The sequence below is a fragment of the Electrona antarctica genome (assembly GCF_951216825.1).
Source record: "Electrona antarctica genome assembly, contig: scaffold_25, whole genome shotgun sequence".
NCBI classification, from domain to species: domain Eukaryota; kingdom Metazoa; phylum Chordata; class Actinopteri; order Myctophiformes; family Myctophidae; genus Electrona; species Electrona antarctica.
Window position 1 is genome coordinate 6,117,722 of NW_027637034.1, and position 7,571 is coordinate 6,125,292.

The window sequence follows — 7,571 nt, forward strand, 5'->3', positions numbered from 1 at the left end:
CAGTGACGCAGGGCCGATATCTTGTCTTCACCATAGATGAGTACTTGGTACAAAAAAACCGACAATTTTAAAGATGGGGGCAAAGCAGAGCCGAAAGAGACTTCGACAAGAAATGAGCGACGCACAGCAAAGGGAGGCGATACTTCGACTCCAACTAGAGGACCAGAGAACGCTAATGGACCAGGCAGAGTCACGTGTGACACTCCTGGAACAAGAACTTCAAACTGCGGTGTTACTACTACACGCCAACACAACCAACCACCCGGACCAAGCCAACTACGCCGAAACAACCAACTACAACGATGAAGCCAGCGCAGCCAACACCATTCCTGTCAACGATGAAGATGATAGCTACTACAACGACCAAAGAAGAGACACACAACTCCACGTGTCCCTACCAAACAACAACTATTATGCCGACCGCAACCACAACAGAGACCAGCCAGAACCAGACTTTCAAATGACCAAACACAGAGGAAAAGAAATAACCAATCAACTGAGCGGCTTCCAGCTAGACCACATCAGCGAGCCTACCCCAAGACCAAGACAACACCCACCGCCGTGGGAAGCCTGGCGTAACCAGCCTGGCAACCCAGGACCATACCACAGCCGACCAGTGAGAGGACAAGTACATACCCGAGCCAGGGTTGAGGCTGTACTCCAGGAAAGGAAGGACAGAAGAAGACGGCAACTAAACCACGCACGCCACATGGGAGAGGACTTGTGCTATTACTGCGGCCAGACAGGTCATATGAAACGTTGGTGTCCACTGAACCATGCTGCTGTATTACGCCGCACAGCAACGACGGGCCAGCAAATCAATTTTGGCTAAAGAAAACAAACTACGAAAGGGTAAATACAATTGAAAATAACTAGATCTTTAGTTTGTAATTTACCCTATGTGATTTAATCTATTTAGTCTTACATGTGCAAGTAGTGAACTACAAAAGTTTTGATAAACTACTAAAAATCTAATCTAAATTTTAATCTAACTAGACTCCAATCTAAAATTTGTAAAAGTGTAGGCAAAAACAACAATGTTAGAAAATCCTAAAATAGGATGATAAGATATTGGAATTCATTTCCACGCACATATACTGTACTAAAGGAACTCCTCATTTAACACCCCGTCCCCAAAATGGCAAGAGGGGGAGGGGTCATTGGTACAGCCTATGTGTGGGTTAGTTAAAAGGAATACATTTATAGTTTTGCAAATAAATTAATATGGATCTAAGTAATTATTCAAAAGTGAGTGTTTCAAGGTGTTAAAATCAATAGTGTGAAATCAATCATTTATGATGGTTTAACAAGGTTAAACGTCTAATATTATTTTATCTCCTGTCAATTATTCTGGTATTTACTAGGTAGCACTAGGCCTTTAGTATAGAAAACAGAGAGAAAGGATTTATTTTCGGGGTGAGATCTGCAAAAAAATCGAATCTAGTGAGCTTACGAAAGTTAAATAGTTCCTTTCTCTTAAATACTCCGAGCTGGTGACAGTCCCTCGTCAATATTTGAAAGTGTATGGTAAATACTCCGAGCTGGTGACAGTCCCTCGTCAATATTTATTTAACGCTAACTTAAGTAATATAATACAGAAAATGTTGAACGAATGGAGATAATATTTAGACAGAGAAAACCTCACCTTGTTCACATTAGCAACAGTTTAATTTGAATTAATTCGATATTGGAAAAAACAAATGTCTGATTTACAGCCTTCCTTTCTCTCTCTTTCTCTGTCCAGCTGGCAGAATGGGGGGGGGAGGAAAGGTATTTGTGTGTTTGTGGGTGACTGAGTTAAAAGTAGCAGAGAGCCTAAACTACAGGATTTGGTCACGGTCAGTTTATTTATTTATTTATTTTCGGGTGTGAAAACAGCCTGAGAGGGGGACTAACAGTGGCCATATTCAATTATTTTAATTGTTGAGTGTTTAAATTCTATCCTAATAGAATCCATTTTAAGTCTTTCCATTTGAATGTAAATCCTACCTTAATTGTAAGTTTAATCATTTCAGTTAATTTTGTTCTTAACTAAACTATTATAGGTACGTGTAGTGTGGAATTATACTTTACCAACAAATAGTATTGGGAACGGAGCAAGAAATAACTACCCTTTCTAAAATTAGCAGATCTACAAGATCTGTCTAGATGTGCCTATCTTCCTAAATTTAACTAGATGTGTTTACTATCTTAACTATAGATGTGTTTTTTCTTGATTCTAGATGTGTCCAGTAATTTTTAAAGTTCTTAGAAGTGCAATTTTTAAAAGTCTTAAAGTGAAAATAGAATTAAAATAAATAGTGAAACCTTCTTTATCTCATACTTACGGTCTTGTGTATGTGTCTAGCATTACGCGAAAATACTGATCCATCACTGTCATCAAACATGAATCTAGCAATACAGTTTTAATCATCAATATTTGTCATTCTATAAACCGCCTGGGCCATGGAAATTGATATGATCACATTTCCAAATGGAAAGCGATGGAATTGTAGTGGCAATTTTAGAATGTCAATTATAACTATTAAATATATAAGTAGTACCTTGTTTTCCATTCAGTCAAATAGGATGGACTATCACAAATACGCATTCGGACTGACCGACAGCTGTCACCTGACAGCTGAATTAGTTTCCAAGCCAGGCAGAAGGTGTTACTATTGCCAAATAGATCTCATCTTTCCATCCTACTGTAAAACACCATGTCAGCAAATATACATTGGGATAACTATTCCTGTCAGAGCAAAAAGGAGACTACCAATACAGCTGTCAAATCTGACAGCTGGAGTTCCCATGCTCACGAAGACCAGTGTCAACAAAGGTGTTGCTAGTGGTGTGCTCTCTCATCTTAGCTTGGATGAGAATAGCATGTTGTTTCCTGCTTGCTTAACTCCGACCATAAACGGAGATGTAGTGAGACCACCTGTTATTATCTATCCATGTCCTGTTGTATTTGAATAAAACACCTGTCATTGACTGTCAATTTGGGGGTGTGTGGTTGGGAAATAAAGGGGAGGGAAAGGAACAACTTAGGGGAGGAACGGGTGATGCTTCACTTTTGACTGTACGACGATGCGCAACCATGCGACCATTCTGCTGTACTGAGATGATCGAAACGAATAAAGAATGATGATTGACAATATGCCAGACTCCTTGATGCTGTGTCATGCCTTCACCTCCCTCTGCTGATTGCCAATGATGGGGCCTCATAATTTCCTTAACAAAACCCTATGGATGTGATCAGTGTGGACAACGCTTCTCTCAAATAGGACACCTTAAAACACACCAGAGAATTCACACTGGAGAGAAACCCTATGGATGTGATCAGTGTGGACAACGCTTCTCTCAAATGAACAGCCTTAAAACACACCAGAGAATTCATACTGGTGAGAAACCCTATGGATGTGATCAGTGTGGACAACGCTTCTCTCAAATGAACAGCCTTAAAACACAACAGAGAATTCACACTGGAGAAAAACCTTATGGATGTGATCAGTGTGGGAAACACTTCTCTGACAAGTCTACCCTTAGACTTCACGCAACAAGGCAACATAAGTTTGGTTTGATAATATTAGTCTGAAAAACCCAAAGTAGAGGCTGTTGGTCAGTAGTAAGGTCATATCCAAGCAAAGGCAAGACAGCAACATGGTTCCTCTTCCTAGTCTGGAATACAAGGAGCTGTGTTAGCCTACCATTTAATAATAATTAACCAGGTACAAGAACCAGAAAACAGACAGTAACCTACCAATCATTCCAGTGCAAAATGCACGGTTAGTGCCCATGGACACACTTTGAGCGGTCCAGTCACGACTCGCAGGGGGGTAGAGAAACGTACAGTTGCACAAAGGGACTAAACAAGAGGAAACAACCATAAGTTGTGACCATAGCATGATATTCACTGGAGCCACTCGCTAAACAAGGGACACATACCTGTGCTGAAGCATAGTGGACACAAAGCTGAAACCCAAACGGGCCAGCATTGTCCAAGGAACCTGGTCAGTAAGGACAGAACATGACGCGCACACCGTGGACAAGTGTGGCATAGCTGAAGCCCAACAGGCCAGCTCTGTTTGAGAGACCCAGGTCTCTGGAGACACACACCAAACTGAGGCGACACCTAACACAGGTAGACAGTGAGCTGCTTAAATAGTGCAGGCAATCAGCCCACTGATTAGTGAGAGGAGGATGGGCTATGGGCAGAGTGGGAGCAACGCCCATCCTGCTACAATCCATCCCCCCCAATTGCGTCATCGGCCCGATGATGACATCATACATATTACATAGTGAAACATATCAAGCTCAACCATTAACAATTTACAATTTACAATTTAGGCATTTAGCAGACGCTCTTAATCCAGAGCGACTTACATTAGGCAGGAACAAAAGTATGGGAATACATCACATATATAAAATGCATTTATCAAGAAACATGCGTAAGCTAAGAACGTAACTAGAACATATCTATATAATGACACTATACATATTAACTATACATATATACTATACTATGCTATACATATGTAGGCTACTATGATGTGCTATGACTATATACAAGGCAATTATTGTGCTGTCTACATGACATGCTATAAGTCTGTTTCAAATGCTATCTAAGTCAAAAAGTGCTATCTAAGGGGGTAGGTGCTATGTGCTATGGGCCATTAAAAAAAAAACATACCACACCAGGGCATGACTAAGGCTGTATAAGTTGATGTGGGTGTCTTTACGACTGCCCCACAATATTAACACTGCCTAGCACCATACTCTTACTCACAGCACATTCACACAACCACAGGGGCCCGAGGCTAAACTGATGTGGGGGGCCTTTACGACTACACCTCACAATTCCCTCAGTCACACAACATGCATCCACAGATACCTCCATATTCTACACCCGTGAAGGGTGGCCCCCGGGTACTTGGGCAGCAGGGGTAGGTCCTCCAGGTACCGACACAGACCATTGTCCATGTGCACCCTAACCTCAATCCCTCACCGCCCAAGAGGCCTAGAAGAAAGGAGAAGTTGCAGGGAGGTGGCCCATTTAAGGCTGCCATGCACCTCCAAACTTCCCTTAGGACTAGCAACAACAACCCCGATCAAACCTCTTTCCACCACCCAAGCCCTTGACGGGAGAGCCTAGGATCAGCCTAAGTGCTATTCAAAGACATCCTTGACGAATTAGATGAAAATGTCAGCATCTGTTATATGTGGATACAATTAAAATAATCTAAAAGTTGCTCGGCACCTGAAGGTGGGCAACAATCCTCTGTCCAGCTCCTTGCTGAGTGAACAGGCCAACACACACCTTAAAAACATGGTTGCTCAGCTCCTTTGGAGGTGAACAAGAACAACTCACTTGGCCTGCATGGGGGGGGGGTCCTACTCACTGACATATGCTGCTGCCTTGCCTCTGCTTCTGGAAAAGATACAACTCAGGTTGAACCACAAACACCCAACCACATACACAGTAATGTCATTAGAAAGAAAAAAAAATAACCACGTCTCTGCCTTTAATTAGTACGTCCTGCCGACCCACGCCAAATGTAGCATGGCGGTATAAATGCGACTACGCCACCTAGGGAATTGCGCCCTAGGAAATAGTTATAAATCTAATTAACCACCTGAATACATACATGATATAACTCCTCACACAGTTCGTTGTACATTTTAAATAAGGCAGAAACGGGTTTACAAAAGTACAAAGCTTTATTCACTTATAGGCCTATACAAAAGTTAAGAATGTGTCATCATAACATTTCAGAGATAACAGTCATCGATAGTTTAAAATACAGGGGTTCAACACTAATTGTACTCTAAAAGGATCAGTACTGAGGGTTACCAGCTAACCCGTCCAGGGCAGTGGTACCCCCAAGCCACAGCACACAGTAAAATAATCAAATTGGCACACAAAAGGAAAAGGGGATACCGCCACCACTGGAGCGGGCGTCGGCTGGTCCCGAGCTGGGGCCTCAGCACCAAACTAGACAAAGAGAATACACTGAATTAGTGAAGTCCAGATATAATATAGTAAAATAAATACAGTTCTTTGGATCAGGCTATATGTGACCAGGGGTTTCACGCAACAAGGCAACATAAGTTTGGTTTGATAATATTAGTCTGAAAAACCCAAAGTAGAGGCTGTTGGTCAGTAGTAAGGTCATATCCAAGCAAAGGCAAGACAGCAACATGGTTCCTCTTCCTAGTCTGGAATACAAGGAGCTGTGTTAGCCTACCATTTAATAATAATTAACCAGGTACAAGAACCAGAAAACAGACAGTAACCTACCACTCATTCCAGTGCAAAATGCACGGTTAGTGCCCATGGACACACTTTGAGCGGTCCAGTCACGACTCGCAGGGGGGTAGAGAAGTACTCTCGTGGAGAGACGTACAGTTGCACAGAGGGACTAAACAAGAGGAAACAACCATAAGTTGTGACCATAGCATGATATTCACTGGAGCCACTCGCTAAACAAAGGGACACATACCTGTGCTGAAGCATAGTGGACACACAAAACTGAAACCCAAACGGGCCAGCATTGTCCAAGGAACCTGGTCAGTAAGGACAGAACATGACGCGCACACCGTGGACAAGTGTGGCATAGCTGAAGCCCAACAGGCCAGCTCTGTTTGAGAGACCCAGGTCTCTGGAGACACACACCAAACTGAGGCGACACCTAACACAGGCAGACAGTGAGCTGCTTAAATAGTGCAGGCAATCAGCCCACTGATTAGTGAGAGGAGGATGGGCTATGGGCAGAGTGGGAGCAACGCCCATCCTGCTACACATGCATGCATGCACAACAACAACAACGGGTGTCGTGTCGCGTTGAGACACGTTTCAGGTACATATTGCCTTCTCCTAATGTTGGTACTACTAATTTATCAACTTACTTGCAAGTTTAGCTTGAGCTTCCAATTATTTTACGTAATTATTTTTGTTTTCTGTGCTCTGACCCAGAGTCCTGTTTTCTCCTCCGGGGGTTAGACATATTCCTCTTTCATTTCTTCTTTCTCCCCTCCAGCTGTGGGGACTGGGAGGCGGTGTTGGTTTCAATAAACAGATGCATCACACGTGCGGCTGTTACGGGGAGAAGGGAAGGGGAGGGGAGGGGCCGCTTCAGAAGCTCTGAGCAGTGAACACACTGTGCACTGAGCAGGGGGAGGCTTGGGGGGGCACCGTGGAGACTCACTCACACACTTTCTGTCACACACGCAGTTGCAGGAGCGGGCGGACAGTGGAGCCAGGAATAAATATTAAATATTGAATATTGCGCAGCTCATTGTGTTGCCCTTGGCGACGTGTTGCCCTACGCATTGCCCAGGGAAGAAGAGCTCTCATGTTGGCAGCACCAGCTCCAGCAGCGCCACCTGCAAAGACTTACGGGGAGGCCAGGGTGAGCAGACCCCAGAGTGAGCCACAAGCTGCTCCAACTGTCTCCATGTGGTTTAATCGGCATGAATAACTATTCAGTGAATGCAATGAACTACAACTAAATTAACTACAGTGAAATGAGAACTACAACAGTGTGTGTGCGAGGAGTCCCCAGTAGCCGCTACCAAGTGCCAGAAGATTG

At 43.4% G+C, this 7,571-nt stretch overlaps 1 long non-coding RNA gene across 1 annotated transcript; it reads right to left on the bottom strand.

Moving 5' to 3' along the window:
• Positions 1–5,433: 5,433 nt before the first annotated feature.
• On the bottom strand, positions 5,434–6,685 carry LOC306919318. Its single transcript, XR_013789513.1, has 3 exons — positions 6,483–6,685; positions 6,281–6,401; positions 5,434–6,198 (listed from the first exon to the last, which is right to left on the bottom strand). It is a non-coding gene; the product is annotated as an uncharacterized lncRNA (long non-coding RNA).
• Positions 6,686–7,571: the final 886 nt, after the last annotated feature.